The sequence below is a fragment of the Triturus cristatus genome, chromosome 1_1, assembly GCF_964204655.1.
Source record: "Triturus cristatus chromosome 1_1, aTriCri1.1, whole genome shotgun sequence".
Taxonomy (NCBI): Eukaryota; Metazoa; Chordata; class Amphibia; order Caudata; family Salamandridae; genus Triturus; species Triturus cristatus.
In genome coordinates, this window is record NC_140579.1 from 20,842,176 (window position 1) to 20,857,675 (window position 15,500).

General features: G+C 45.9%; 1 protein-coding gene across 1 annotated transcript in view; it reads left to right on the forward strand.

Moving 5' to 3' along the window:
• Positions 1–15,500, forward strand: part of LOC146869178 (endoplasmic reticulum protein SC65-like) — a 95,614-nt gene that overhangs the window by 22,566 nt on the left and 57,548 nt on the right. The window lies entirely within an intron of this gene.

Here is a 15,500-nt window from a genome sequence, read left to right on the forward strand (position 1 = left end):
TTAGTTGTAATACCGACATTTATAATTAAAACCAAAGGCAGTGCAGTGATGTAGAATAATCAGGGCCACTGGAATTATGTGACAGGAGTGGGCCAAATTATGCGGCAGGGTTGAATAAATTATGCGGCAAGAAGAGGCAAATTATGTGGCATAATACGGAACATTTCTGAAATTAGCACTTTAATATTCTGTCATTTTTACACTTGTTAACCGTGTCTGGGCATAGCTTGCACCGTATTAGTACCAGTTTGATGCTCAAACATACCAACAAGCAAGAGATGGATGACCAGTCACCTTTGCAAAGGGCCTTCAACTGTCTTGCTGCATTTTTAGTAACTTTTGAAACGTTTTTAGCTGGAAACACATTTTTTTTGGGGGGGCGGGGAACCTGCAGATTATGCAGCAGATGATGGATTATGTGGATGATGCGGGTGATACATAATCATGGGAAAAACGCAGCAGCCGCACAATCGCATAATTCCAGTGGCCCTGATAATAACGTACCAAAGCTTTGGGGAAGCCAATCTTTATTTTCTCAATTTTATTTATTTGTAAGCATGAAAACTATATTTGAAAACGAAATTCTACTTTTTGATGCAAACATTCTAGATGGCTAATATCGGGCTTTAAAAGGCACGGTGCTCTCTCCCACATAATATATGCAGATTGACCACTGCTTAGTTATTGTTAACATGTTTTTGGACTTGACCGGTATTACTTACCGAGATGAATCTCACATGAAAATGATCATGTACTATATATATTTGTGTACATTTATTATAGAGTCTATATCTGAGAATCTGTAGTAAGTAAATGAGCAAATGCTGACACGGGATGTGAGACGAGCCATGTGTGTAATGTATGATTGTGCGCTTTTTTAGGGATACTGTAAGAAATTGGATCATTATTAGGGGTGGATGACCACCCACATCAAAGAATTATCACAACCCATGTCAGGGTATGCCTGCAAAGTTACTAAATTAACCTGAGTTCAAACCCCTGGGAGCTGTGGCATAAAGCAGACAGATTTAACTTAGGCCAGTGTGCTCAGTAATTATGCATTTCAAAAACAGTAATAAAGTAGAAATTAGTAAAAATGACAAACTGAATTAGAAAAAAAGAGGAAAATCTAATAAACAAAATGAAACCAAAATGACAAAAATCCAACAAGGCAAATTGAAGATATGAATTTCTAAAGTTTCAAATAGGAATAGTGCCAAGAAGCACGCAGTGCCAGTGACAGTCAATGGTCACAGTTGACCGGAACCTAGGCGCAATATGGCACTGACAGCGATGGAGCACAGGTTGGATACACCCACCAGGTTTTTCCTGGTCAAAGATTTTACCTTGTGACTTTTATACGTTAAGTCTCAATCCGCCATAGCGGTACACTTCTAAAAGCCCCAGTGGAGCCACTTAGAGACTCACAGGGTGTCGGGCAGGGGCCAAACAGCAGGGTGCAGTCCAGGTCCATTTGTCACTAGACAGCCTGGCAGTGGCATGAAAAGGCCTCTAGAAGCTTGCTGTGTCCCTGTAGCTTTAACAGGAGGTCCGCCTTACGACCATTGGAATCCACATCTTTGCCCCAGGTGCAAGAGAGCAGGTCCAGTCTTCTAGGCTTTTCTCAGGTGGCAGACCTTAGGCTAAGTTCTCTTCTGATCACCCTCAGGCCCAGACATGCTCCTGGAAATGCTACATTTATGAATGGCATGGGCTAGTGGGTGGGAATAACTCCTGGACATGCCCTAACCAATGGGGTATAAGGTCCTTTGGTCAACCCTACCCATTATGGGCATTTTAAAGATGGTGAAATTCTTTGGCCTGGCCAAACTTGGACTCAGAGGATTGGAGGTGTATGTGGGGTGTATACTATGGCAAACCTAGTGTCCTGGTAAAAGAGAAAGGGTATGCTGTTCCTATAGAGGACGGGGTGAGGAATGTGACAGGCCACGATAGTATTCTCAGTTACAGAAAGGTGCTAGATAGGACAAGGCAGTGCGTGCTTCTCCAGGGATAGCTCCAATAAGTAGCAAGGGCCCTCACACTCTCCGAGGGGTGTCATGCTTCGTCATAGGGCAGCTCCTCGTTGGGCCAGCGCTGCAATGCCCAACGGACCCCACAGGGGACGTCTTTGTCGGAGGTCTTCTCAGTTTGTCGTCGTGAAGCTACGGATGTTTTTGGAGGGTGCCAATGTATGGTGAGTAGAAGTGGGATTGTGTGCGTGTGGTTAAAAATGACTCCTGGATTTTCCAAAGACAATTTATTCGAGGAGTACCTGGGCCATGGATAAACATTTAAAAAAAATAAAAAACAGACTAAGAGGTCGTAGACCGAGGAGGGAGGATTAAACCTGTCTCAGTTCTTGGATTAGCGAGTTGTGCAGGGGGTCGACATACCTTATTCAGTCCGTATGGATCTATGCATTTCATCAGGACCTTTATATCCTCATCTACTTAGAGCGGGTGGCTTGTAAAGATTTTGCCAAAAATGAGTAAAGAGTCACGTCCCCTCAAGTCGGGATTCAACAGGAGCTCTAATTTGTAGTGAAAACAACAGGTACAATTATACCTTCTGGAAAGATGGTGCACCTAAAAAGGGGGGGGGGGGATTCAGCCCCAACATAGACGAGCAGGGGAGCTCGCTGGCGTTGCAAGAAAGACCAATTTTAGTCCGGATGGCTCCTAGGATGGGACCTACCCTACTATTGGAGCTATCCCTGGACGAGCACGCCCTGCCTTGTCCTATCGAGCACCTGTCTGTAACTGACAATACTAACGTGGCCTGTCACATTCCTCACCCCGTCCTCTATAGGAACAGCATACCAGTATCCTTGGGGCCTGTATGCTGAACCTACTAGGCCCCTTGTCACTCCCTGTGAGACTCAAACCTAGTGTCCTCCCATATCTGACATTAAAATTCAGTTTGGGGGAATCAGTGTACCCACACTAAACCCAACAACAAAGGTCTGGTACAACAAAACTAGAGTTTTCCAGCAACCTGACCATGGATACACAAGAGTTGTTTATGCATTCAGGTCCCCTTCCTTTCAAGTGCACCCCAAAGTGTTATTTGTAACCCCAGCAGACCTGTCAAGCAGGAACTGACATTCCAGAATGATGTGGTACTGTAATATAAAAAAGGATGTTCAGAGCTCCACCCTCATATTTTGGGAGGCTCTGAGGAGTTTATTGTTTACCCCTGGGATGCAGTTCACACCTATTCGGAAACCACTTACTGGCTGGCAGACGTGGAAGTGCAAATGCAAATTTAGCCTCCAGAATCTTCAGGCAGACAGGGAAAAGGTAACTTTCTACCGTTCCTTGATATTTATTAAAAAATTCGACTTCACTTTTGAATTGGAGCTTTAATAACTATTAGACCATTGGAATGTTGGAAGCTCCATTGAAAACAATGAAGTGCTCTGGGCTTCTATTGGCCGGTAGACGCCGAGAGCATCATCATTCCAATGTTGTTGTTCACAGCTATTGCTGTGAACAAAGACCTCACGGACCCCGAGGGGATTTGAAACCCCTCTGGTTCCGTGAGGCCTTTGTTTTATCTGCCCTCTAGTGGCGGAATGTTCTAATAGCCTTATAGCCCTCCATAGCTGGGATATACTGGCATTAAAGTCCTGCTCCCTTGTTAAAGACCCGAGCCGAATTTAACGTTGGAGGGGGCCTTTAATGGCCAGTATATCCAGCTACGGCAGGCTATAAGGCTATATTAAAAATAGGCGTTACATTATTTTTCTAGTTAGTTCCATTGCCGAGATACAGTATTAGGATTTGTAAACTGTACTGTAGCTTTCTGCGTAGAGCAGCTAGGCTTGCCGTAGTGAAAAATAGCTTTTGGGTACTAGTCAATATAAGAACATGTTAACATTGAATTTCTACATGTCCTACTTTTAAATACCATACCCTGCTTTGTAGGCAACAAGACTTACACATGGTTGACTTATTATTTTTTTAAAGGGAGGCTTTGAACCACCGGTGGCTCCTCTGTTAAGGGGGAGGAGCATCGCCCCACTGCCTGACAGCCAGCAAATTCGAGCATGTAAAATAAAGTGATAATAAAACAATGTTATTATCATTTTATTTTTCATCTAGCCAAGCTGATTGAGCGTCTGAGCCAGTCTCAGGACGGGGTGAGGCCATCCTGGCGGACAGCAGCTGCAGCAGGGTAGAGGAGTGGTGGGAACTGCAAGTGCGCATGTCGGTTTGGCCAGCTATCTTAGGATAGCCAAACTGACATGCGCACTTAGATTTCTCCAACCCGAGCAGGGTTATACAGCTGGGTGGGAATCCTAGTCCCTGTGTGATCGTTAAATAAGCCCACTCAGACCAATCTTGGCACTTCTCTCATGCTGGGTAATGAGTTTAGGATTGGGCTTTACTATACCCTACAGTTATGAAATGGTTAATAGAGTTCACACAACTTTTTTAAATTCTTCTAGATAATTACTTTGCCAAGGGACTATAGATTATATAGGCTTTAACAATGAACAATTGCGAAGATAGCCATTGCTCCGCAGTTTAGCAGTGGAGAATGGCCTACAGTGGCTCCTCCAGCTGCAAATATTCCAGTCCATCATCTGTCAACCTGGCTTGACTGTAGAGACTACAGAAAGTAAAACTTAGAGATATGTGCCAACATTGAGAGACTTGAGAGCCTTCATAAATATTAATCAACCCTAACCTATTCTTCCAGCTTTGGAAGAATATTGGTTCTTTCCAGCCTGTCGATATTTCGCCAGATTTAAATTCCCCAAGTGAGTTGCTTCGTGGCATTACAGACATCCTTTTTAACAAACACAGCTTCCATCTTATGCCTGCGGCAATGAATTACCCTGTCCCAAGCCTTCCGTCTAAAGGATTTTCTTGTGCTGAATTCTATCACCGTGGACAGCACTGCAGTTGAGTTATCCATTGGCTAGACCAGGCTGCAAGGTGTTTTCAGACAAAGATTCTTAGAAAAACAAGCACTGGCAAAGCCAATTGGTCTCACCTATGAGAGCTATTGGCTTGGACAATGTTTTGTAGCCAGTCTGTACAGCAGCAGGGGTACTTTGCAATGTGGCTAAATCTAATTTATAAAAAGCTCTATGATGCAGACAGGGATAGTTCACTTTTTGTTTATAAAAGGTGCAACAGTGCTGGATGCATCAGAGTCCTTTTTAATTATTATTTTTGGCCATGCAATACAGCAGCCACGTTGTTATACTGCATGGCTACAAATCATTGCCACAGTCGGCAATGCCCACGATGTATAGCATGAACAAAAGGTAATAGCAGAACTTATAGTTTGAAAGGTGAGACGTGTCGGCTTTGCCAGTGCGTGTTAGGTCTTGGCACAACACCCTTAGGATTCTGAGCAAACCAGTTAATCTCCGAATGTGTGAAAAGAAAAAAATGACATTTGACAAAAAATACTATCACATAAAAAAAGCGATTGCGCCCATGTCTTATGAAAAAATAGGTTTGGAAACAGATAACATCTGTTGTCACACTAAAAGCAGATAACATCTGTTGTCACAATAAACAGCCATTTTAAAGGAGGAAAGGGCTTCTTTAAAGTGTATGTGGCATAATAAAACATTGCTACACATTGCTACAAGAACAACTGGGAAGAAAAAAATAATAAAAGTAGTACCTCAATTACAGCACGACCAGCGGAAAGACCGCAATCAAGCTGAAGCAATCAGTACTTGGTCCATGCTCCTGCTGAACGAAGAGGAAGAGAAGCCAGCATGCTGTGGCCAATTAGAAGACAGCAAAAAAGAGTGACCATGAAGCCAACAAATGTTAATCGACAGGCGGGCTGCAAGCCCCTGTTGTATACAATATCTCTTCCAAGCGAGAGCGCACGCAGCGCATATGCTGTGGCCGGTGAAACCTAATGATGGTATAGGCACGTTAACCCCTAGTATATTTTAAAAATCCCTGCATCAGCTACTTTATCTAGGCCAACATAGAGCCTGCTAACCTTTTGAGTCTTACTGTTACTTTAAGAACATTTTTGATTTCTAATATCAAAGTGTGACTACACTAAGGCCAGTATCCAGCATATGTTATGACACCAGTCAGTGCTGGATAAAAGGCTCTAAGAGTATCCTCGCCAGCCATTCTTCATCTGCCACACAACACTCCTGTTCTAAAACCGCCCGGGGCATTTAATAATGTATAGATACACTTCCCGGGTTTGGAATAACATTTGGCTTTCAGGCCACTCTCAAAAATGTTATTTTCTGCAATCTGCAAGCTATAAATCTATTGTCATTGGTCTGCCCATCTTGTTATTTCCCTAGAGAAGAGGCAGGCCTTTTCAAAATCAATGGTCATAGGTCTCTCAAGGTCTAGTGGGATTTTGATGCATTCAGTATATCATAGCAGAATGAATTGTGCAACTGCTTGGAACTATATATCAGGAAGATATTTAAAAATAATTTTGACCCTACTCATTTTACCTTAATCCGGGACAACACCAACTTCATAGAGCTACTGAGAGAAAAGGCCCCTCTTAAGGTGTCGGCAGAAGGAAATGTGTTGATTAGCGTAGGAAAGGCACCTTTTCTGTGTGGTCACTCTGTATTTTCACCTTTTGCTGGATCCTAGATTTTTGCTTTTGAACTTTGTGCACTCTACACCCTGCTAACCAGACGTCATGTGCCTGAGCTCCCCTTCAAACATGGTAGAATGTTCTTACTCTTAACTGATATATTTGCCTTGCCTATAAGTCCTTAGTACGGGGTACAGAATGTACCCAAGGACCTGGAAGTTACATGCTATTAGTGGACTGCAGCACCTGTACTGGCAGGGCAAACATTACGTAATGCCAACCATCGTAGCCTGACTGTAACAGTGCAAAACATGCAACGCAGCCTGTCAAAGTAAACCCCCTTTGACACATAAAAATATTAATCGGTCACCCCTATATAGGTCTTGTTGCTCAAAAGGCAGGGAGCCTAGTATTTAGAAGTAGTACATATAGACATTTAAAGTTAGCTTTTCCTTACAGTGACTAGCCCTCAACAGCTATTTTCGTTGTAGGAAAGCTGATTGGCCCAGAGAGAAACACTGGGAATGAATATTAGATGCTAATACTGTATCTCGGGAAAGGTACCACCTAGAAATATAATTAAATTACCATTTTTGACACACACCCCAGATATCAGAGCCCAAGTCTGGTGTGGCTGAAGACGGTCGCCATCTTGAAAATGTCCTGACACTTGGCATTTATTGCCTGTTTGCAGTGAGGCACAAAATGAACTATTGAAATAGTGTGTAGGGTTGGCCCTGGGAACTTTTACTTTTGGGGTAAAACCGAGAGAGAAACCTTGAAGGACTGGACCTGCTTCCTCTTATACACAGGACAAAAAAGTGGACTTTAAGGATCAATTGGCTGTCTTCACTGTGGCTACAGGGAGACAAGCTGCAAGAGGCCTTTTCCTGGAAATACCCAGCTGGCCAGTGGCAACTGGACCTGGACTGGACCCTGCTGGTAGCCTCTACCTGACACCCTGTGAGTCTATAACTGGTTCCCCTGAGGTCTTGGAGGGGCTCTAAAAGTGTTCTTCTGTGGTGGATCGGGACTTAAAAGACTGGGTCAGAAGGTTAAACCTTTGACTGGGTCAAATCTGGTTGGTCTATCCGACCAGTGGATCTCATGAAATTGGGCCTCGGTCCCCGACTATCATTGGTTTATGGTTTGATTTTTGGTGCCCTTTTCTCCTGTACCTTTAAAAATGCATAACTCCGGTTCCCCTTATTGGATTTTTGTGTCATTTTGTTTATTAAATTGTACTCTGTTTCTAATTCGGTGTGGAACTTTTATTGTTCTGCACTTTATTACTGTTTTTGTACTGCATAAATACTTTACACATTGCCCTAAGTTGAGGCAGTCTGCTAAGTGCCGAAGCTACCAGGGTGTTGAACTCAGGCTAATTTAGTGACTTTGAGGGTTCCCCCTCACAAGGGTTGTGATTATTTCTTGAAGTGGGTAGTCACCCACCCCAAATTATAATGCAATTTCTTACAATTGCTTTCGGAAAGAAAAGTGTTCTCCATTAAGACTCTGATATTTAAAATGTAGATTCGACCACACGTCCAATAGGAGAAGTTCTTAGCAAGAATTCTGGCTAATATTCGCAATAGGACCTGGTTTATAGTGTGTTTTAGGTGCCACACATATGCTTTAATTTTGCTCCTTATAGCAACTGTGAGGTTGTGGAGTGCTGACCCTACGGGTTGGATAGGTTTGTAATGACTGCTTCCGTTTACCAGTGTCTCTTCTGCAACTCTTAATGATCCGGGTTGGTAATCCAAGGTAATCTGTTAAAATAGTCCAAGCTGGTAAATAAAACAAATATCAAATAAAAACCACACACATCATGAAGAACAGTGGCATTCGGGACTAATTCCAGGCCGCAGCTCGAATCACAGTAACTGGATGAAGTAGAACCCATTTGTAAGTTGTCACTTGAAATTTAAAACTCGGCATCACAGCAGCTCTCACCCCACTATTGCCTTGTGTCTATTTTACTAAGCCTCGGAGATGTATAAATAGCACTTCAAAGTCCACCTGTTGCTCTCACAATTAAGCCAACCATTTGATGTGCTTTTTAAGGTCTCGCCTAGCGTTGCAGCACATGTTCTGCTTGCTCGGCGAGATTTATTGTGAAGGAAGACATTGAGAAGAGGGCTTGAAGCCCCGCCCCTCATTTTCATTGGAAGGCGTCATTGTTTATGGTAAACGGTGGCCTGCCATTGAAAATGAAGCTTCTTTGTTACCGCCCTTTCGCCTTTTGGGACGGCCCATCCGGACTGGCTCGTCTGCTTTGCAGCTGTTGCCAAGCAATTTCTTATCTTTAGGAGCCGTGTTAGATAAACAAGCCGTGAGATCCAGTCCGGATGGGCCGTCCAAAAGGAGACAGGGCGGTAACAAACGAGCACTGTTTGGAGAGCTTGTTAAACCTAGGAGATGTTGGGCTAAGGCGCGTCATCGCGGGAGCTTATGTCTTTCATCCGTGTGTACACAGTAATCCCGGATGTGTGCATGCGGCCATCTTATTACACAGTCGGAGCAGAAAGCGTTTCCACCTATAAGCTGTCTGTGGGCGGCACTAAGTCAAATGACAGTTGTGTCTGCAGTCATCGCAGAGAGGCGAAAGACTGAATGAGCATAGAACACGATTAGGAAACCTTCCTGTGGGATTCAGTGAGGTGACAACGTATCTGTACTGTTCCAGGGCAAGATGAAGGTATTTTGGCTTTGTTGTACTTGGGCTCGCTTTCTTCTGAGAAGTGACGGTACTCTACAAGTGAAAGTATTGTACCTCTGCTGACAAGTGCAGGTTCTCGCCATCTCAAAATGAAGACATGCAAGTACAGTACCGGGCCGGTCCATTTAAAAACACTCTGGCTCTAGGGCTGTACCATCTGAGGGCTCCGTAGGTCAGATCATACCAATGACGCTGATGTGTGTTCTGGGGTCCAAGTCCTGAAACAGGAAGTACTACTTGAGGTCAGACTAAAGGTAGGCGGTTTAGGTAGATGCTAAACAGTGATGAGTCCGAGTCCTGAAACCCATCTAAGATGTGATATTTACAAGAGGACGGACGGGAGGGGGGGCAGTCTTGCTCTCTCCTGACACAGACCCCTTCACACATAAACCGTGCTGAGCGGGTCGCGTGGGGGCTCATGAACCACGTGGGTGATCCTGGGAGGGAACGCTCCAGGCACCAGCCCCCCCCCCACCCCCCCTGCTCTGCACATGGTAGCACCCGAGCCATCTCCGGTGACCCGTGAGTGTCTGGAGAAATGACTACGCGGCTTTGGAAGAGAATTGCACATCCCTCCCCACGGGAACCGTCCAGTGAGTGGTGAGAGGAGGAGGTCGCATTGAGAGGGAAGGGGGAGAGGTGCCAGGATGGAGTAGAGTATTTTTCTCCCTGCTCTTTAGAACCCCTCTCCCTTTCTTTCCTTCGCTCTGTGTTAATCTCCTCTCGATTGCCCTCTCGCGCTCTTAGTCCCTCTTTCGCCTCTCCCTTCTTCCCCATCCTAGTTCACTCCCTATCCTAGTTCTCTCTCCGCTCTTGCCTCTCTCTAGTCTCGTGCTCTCACCTGCACTTGCTCCGAACCCCTTTCGATACCCTACATTCTTCCTTTCATATTTTCTTTCCTTATGCTTTCCCCATTTGTTTCCTGCACTCTCATTCACTCATGTTCTTTTGCGCACTCCTTCATTCTTATCTTCCTTTCTCTTGGGCCCCCCTCTTCTTGCTTTACCTCGCATGCTCACTCTTTCTTATTCATATTCTCACAAATACTATATCTCAGTCTTTTCAGGACACCTTTCATTTTTCAGTATGCTAAGTTATCTCCCTCCCTCGCGTACTCTCACACCTTCACTATCTAGCTTTCACCGGCTATGTCTCTTATGCTGAATAAGAGACATAGCCGGTGAAAGCTAGATAGTGAAGGTGAGACAGGAAGTACTTCTCGAGGTCAGACTGGAGCAGGCGGTTTAGGTTGACGCCTCAAAGGCCTGAAACCCATTGAACATGTGATGTTACATGCGGATGGACGGCGGGGGAAGGGGGGGCAGTCCTGCTCTGTCTCTGGTGCATAAGTTATGCACTGTATCCACTACTACTTTTTCTCTTTTACCCTTCTTCGCATATTCTCTGCTAATATTCTCTCCCTCTTGCCTTCAACCCCCTCCCCTCACACTGACGTTCTTTCTCTTATATCCTGTCTCTGACTATCGGAATGTCTAGTACTTATGTGCGCTCACTCTTCTGCACTGCCTCATGGTCTTTCAAACACTCGCTTACACTTTAGTTCTTATTTTCTTTTGTAACTTTTCACTGTTTTTCCTCTGTTGCCGTCACACGCTCTCCTTTTCTTTCTCACACCTTCTGTTCCTCCATCTACTTGGAGCTTTTTTTTTTGTCTCTTGACTTGATTCTCTCACACCCTTTCTCTCGCTTAAAAATTTCCCTCTTGTATTTTCTCTATGCCACTCTCTTGTTTTCTTTCTATCTTTCTTTCTTTCTCTCTTTCTTTCTTTCTTCCCTGTTCTCGCTTTCTTTTTTTCCAGTTTTTAGTTTCTTCCCTCTCTTATCTTTCCTTCTTTGGCCTCATCTTTCTTTCTTTCTTTCTTTCTTTCTTTCTTTCTTTCTTTCTTTCTTTCTTTCTTTCTTTCTTGTTCGTTCTTTCTTTCTCTCTCTCTCACACTCTCCCTCTTTCTCTCTTACTCCCTTCCTCTTTCTCTCTTTCTTTCTCTCTCCCCCTCCCTCTGAAGCATTTGCAATGCAATAGGTCTCGCATTTATGTTACGCTACGGAGTTGTGAATTGCAAATAACAATGCCTTCTATTTATGTTTTTAAAATGAAAACAAAAATAAAAGGCATTGTTATTTGCAATGTCAATAGCTCAAACTCGCGTGAAAGCGAGACCTATTGCATTGCAAATGCTTGTTATCCTTATATTAGGTTCCATGTGACCACCTCAAAGGAACGCTGCAAATATACTGGAAGTAGATATCTCGGGGTACAGAGGATAGAATTTAAATTTCGGGACTAAAGAAGGTTTTAGAATCCAAGGGGTTTAGTGGATGTGGACTCATTTGAATCTGTGTAGAAGAGGTCAGGGTTGTAATTAGAAGTTCATTTTTAGAGATTATTTTCTCAAGCTCTTTGTTTCCAGTGGTTTTATGTAGAGGGGTGTTGTAACTTTGCTTTCAGCATTGGATTAGGTGTGTCCCAGAGCCCGGTGCTGATATGCCCTCATGCAGCTTGCGTTCAGCATTGGATTAGGCATGTCCCAGAGCCCGGTGCTGATATGCCCTCATGCAGCTTGCGTTCAGCATTGGATTAGGCGTGTCCCAGAGCCCGGTGCTGATATGCCCTCATGCAGCTTGCGTTCAGCATTGGATTAGGCGTGTCCCAGAGCCCGGTGCTGATATGCCCTCATGCAGTTTGCGTTCAGCATTGGATTAGGCGTGTCCCAGAGCCCGGTGCTGATATGCCCTCATGGAGCTTGCGTTCAGCATTGGATTAGGCGTGTCCCAGAGCCCGGTGCTGATATGCCCTCATGGAGCTTGCGTTCAGCATTGGCTTTGGCGTGTCCCAGAGCCTGGTGCTGATATGCCCTCATGGAGCTTGCGTTCAGCATTGGATTAGGCATGTCCCAGAGCCCGGTGCTGATATGCCCTCATGCAGCTTGCGTTCAGCATTGGATTAGGCGTGTCCCAGAGCCCGGTGCTGATATGCCCTCATGCAGTTTGCGTTCAGCATTGGATTAGGCGTGTCCCAGAGCCCGGTGCTGATATGCCCTCATGGAGCTTGCGTTCAGCATTGGATTAGGCGTGTCCCAGAGCCCGGTGCTGATATGCCCTCATGCAGCTTGTGTTCAGCATTGGATTAGCTGTGTCCCAGAGCCCGGTGCTGATATGCCCTCATGCAATTTGCGTTCAGCATTGGATTAGGCGTGTCCCAGAGCCCGGTGCTGATATGCCCTCATGCAGCTTGCGTTCAGCATTGGATTAGGCATGTCCCAGAGCCCGGTGCTGATATGCCCTCATGGAGCTTGCTTCCAGCATTGGATTAGGCGTGTCCCAGAGCCCGGTGCTGATATGCCCTCATGCAGCTTGCGTTCAGCATTGGATTAGGCGTGTCCCAGAGCCCGGTGCTGATATGCCCTCATGCAGCTTGCGTTCAGCATTGGATTAGGCGTGTCCCAGAGCCCGGTGCTGATATGCCCTCATGGAGCTTGTGTTCAGCATTGGATTAGGCGTGTCCCAGAGCCCGGTGCTGATATGCCCTCATGCAGCTTGCGTTCAGCATTGGATTAGGCGTGTCCCAGAGCCCGGTGCTGATATGCCCTCATGCAGCTTGCGTTCAGCATTGGATTAGGCGTGTCCCAGAGCCCGGTGCTGATATGCCCTCATGCAGCTTGCGTTCAGCATTGGATTAGGCGTGTCCCAGAGCCCGGTGCTGATATGCCCTCATGCAGCTTGCGTTCAGCATTGGATTAGGCATGTCCCAGAGCCCGGTGCGGATATGCCCTCATGCAGCTTGCTTTCAGCATTGGATTAGGCGTGTCCCAGAGCCCGGTGCTGATATGCCCTCATGCAGCTTGCGTTCAGCATTGGATTAGGCGTGTCCCAGAGCCCGGTGCTGATATGCCCTCATGCAGCTTGCGTTCAGCATTGGATTAGGCGTGTCCCAGAGCCCGGTGCTGATATGCCCTCATGCAGCTTGTGTTCAGCATTGGATTAGGCGTGTCCCAGAGCCCGGTGCTGATATACCCTCATGCAGCTTGCGTTCAGCATTGGATTAGGCGTGTCCCAGAGCCCGGTGCTGATATGCCCTCATGCAGCTTGCGTTCAGCATTGGATTAGGCGTGTCCCAGAGCCCGGTGCTGATATGCCCTCATGCAGCTTGCGTTCAGCATTGGATTAGGCGTGTCCCAGAGCCCGGTGCTGACATGCCCTCATGCAGCTTGCGTTCAGCATTGGATTAGGCGTGTCCCAGAGCCCGGTGCTGACATGCCCTCATGCAGCTTGCGTTCAGCATTGGATTAGGCGTGTCCCAGAGCCCGGTGCTGACATGCCCTCATGCAGCTTGCGTTCAGCATTGGATTAGGCGTGTCCCAGAGCCCGGTGTTGATATGCCCTCATGCAGCTTGTGTTCAGCATTGGATTAGGCGTGTCCCAGAGCCCGGTGCTGATATGCCCTCATGCAGCTTGCGTTCAGCATTGGATTAGGCGTGTCCCAGAGCCCGGTGCTGATATGCCCTCATGCAGCTTGGATTTCATTGGTCAGACTGAGGTTCTGTTGCTTTGTCAGAATGCTTTGATCAAAGTACTTTGAAGGAGCAGCTTTTTTAGGTCACCAGGTCCCTTGATCCTGCATACTTGGTGTGTGGAGCCGGAAATCTATAAATGTATCCTCAATGCACATGGTACTGTCTTTATACTCACACTGTATTCACTGAGTGTTTGGTTCTGGCCACTGTAACTTGTTGAGCGATGTAAATTATGCATGACTCATTATCTATTTCTTCCTGGTCATTCATTATGAAAGGCCTCTGACCAGCACATTTGCTTCCAGAACAAATGTCATATCAAAGTCCAAGATTAGGCCCAGATTATTCCCTTTTTGCACTAGAGTCAAACAGCCCCAGCGCGTCGGGCGTTGAACTGATACATTTCATATCCTCCCCCCTCAGAGTATCAGTAACTTTGTTTTGGACCATCAAGACGAGCCTTGTTTTCCTGGGCAATGTGTGACGCGACCTGTTCTGCGAATCATTATCTAAACAACGGTTTTGTTGTTACGCCTTTTGGTCCACTCTTCTTTGCAGGCAAAACAAGAGAGGGAAATAATTTTTAGATGATTATTAGAGAACATTAGACTTATTAGAATAGACGGAAAGTAAAACCACTCTTGAAAAATAATATTTAGAGAAAATCAGCAATCACAAAAGAAAGGTTGATAAAAGCAGCATAAAGGATGTATAGAAGTGCCGATGTATGTATGGAGATTTGTCAATACTCGTACACAACACGTATTGATATATAGTGTGGGCCTCTGGTAGGTTTTCCCACAATTCCCAGTGTACGTATGGTGTGTGAGCTAGCATCTTCCTTTTCAAGAAGCACATCTCAAGAAGATGACCACTCTTACTTCAGGGACCATGTGTTCCTGTAGTTATGTACGTCTCTTCTCCCGTATCCAGGAGCAGGCCTCTCAAGACCTGAGGATGCTGTCTGCACCAGTATGGAGTATGGGACTAGTCGCCTGTAGCTCTTTCATTGCAGCCATGTTTCCCTGTAGTTACGTATGTCTCTCCTCCCGTATCCAGGAGCCGGCCTCTCGACCTGAGGATGCTGTCTGCACCAGTATGGAGTATGGGACTAGTCGTCTGTAGATCTTTCATTGCATTGGCATGTTTCCCTGTAGTTACGTATGTCTCTCCTCCCGTATCCAGGAGCCGGCCTCTCAAGACCTGAGGATGCTGTCTGCACCAGTATGGAGTATGGGACTAGTCGTCTGTAGCTCTTTCATTGCATTGGCATGTGTCCCTGTAGTTACGTATGTCTCTCCTCCCGTATCCAGGAGCAGGCCTCTCAAGACCTGAGGATGCTGTCTGCACCAGTATGGAGTATGGGACTAGTCGTCTGTAGCTCTTTCATTGCAGCCATGTTTCCCTGTAGTTACGTATGTCTCTCCTCCCGTCTCTAGGAGCAGGCCTCTCAAGACCTGAGGATGCTGTCTGCACCAGTATGGAGTATGGGACTAGTCGTCTGTAGCTCTTTCATTGCATTGGCATGTTTCCCTGTAGTTACGTATGTCTCTCCTCCCGTATCCAGGAGCCGGCCTCTCGACCTGAGGATGCTGTCTGCACCAGTATGGAGTATGGGACTAGTCGTCTGTAGCTCTTTCATTGCAGCCATGTTTCCCTGTAGTTACGTATGTCTCTCCTCCCGTATCCAG